Consider the following 857-nt stretch of genomic DNA (forward strand, 5'->3'; position numbering starts at 1 on the left):
TTCCTCTAAAATTTTATGAATAGATGGCTTTACATTCTGAATAAGGTCCATTGGGTGTTTTGAATTTACGCCGTAGATATTGTTCCGGCACCGGATCCTATAACATCTCGGCTATTCATCCGGCACGCATGCGCACTATCGACTTCGGCGCCAATCTGACGTGTTTAGCAGCAGTTCGTGGGGAAATGTATCGGGGATGGATCGTTTTAGAGTTGGAAACGAATTTGAAAGTTTTGCTGCGTTACAAGATAGTCTAATTAAATTTCAAGAAAGTACTTTCGCACAGTTTTATGTGAAAGATTTAACAAACATACTCTCGCACTTGCGCAAATGCAATAACTGTGTCTTAACCATTTCACGCAAGATTTATTGCCGGATCTAGTGTCTGCTTGGATATTTTTCCGGCATTTTCCGCCTGCGCTGACGAGCTTTTTTCCCGGCGATACTATACCAAAGCCCAAGGTCAGTGCTGTATTTTCACTTCAATTTTTTCTTGAAACATTTGTTATAATCCTGAGCCATTCAGGGAAGACGCATAAATCGATTTTTTCAAGGATAACGTCCCTGAATAAATGTTATTAAACGCCCTTATAAGACATTTTTTAGGCCATTTGAGATGTGCACTCTGCACTATTCTAAATTTCTTTATATATGTTAGATTGAGTAACATAAACTTACAAAGCAACAACTTTGGCCTATTAAAAAAAATGTTTTCATAACATTCTATAACTTCCAACTTCAAAAACCTCCACCCCCCAAAATGTCCAAAAGACGTTTTCTGTGAAAAAAATTGATTGCCGGATGAATAGCCGAGATGTTATAGGATCCGGTGTCGGAACAATATCCACGGCGTTGAA

At 38.7% G+C, this 857-nt stretch overlaps 1 protein-coding gene across 1 annotated transcript in view; it reads right to left on the reverse strand.

Annotated features, from left to right (window-relative positions):
• Nucleotides 1-857, reverse strand: part of LOC119586956 — a 22,096-nt gene that overhangs the window by 2,684 nt on the left and 18,555 nt on the right. The gene's annotated exons all lie outside the window — the stretch shown is intronic.

The sequence above is a fragment of the Penaeus monodon genome, chromosome 22 (genome assembly GCF_015228065.2).
Source record: "Penaeus monodon isolate SGIC_2016 chromosome 22, NSTDA_Pmon_1, whole genome shotgun sequence".
Taxonomy (NCBI): Eukaryota; Metazoa; Arthropoda; class Malacostraca; order Decapoda; family Penaeidae; genus Penaeus; species Penaeus monodon.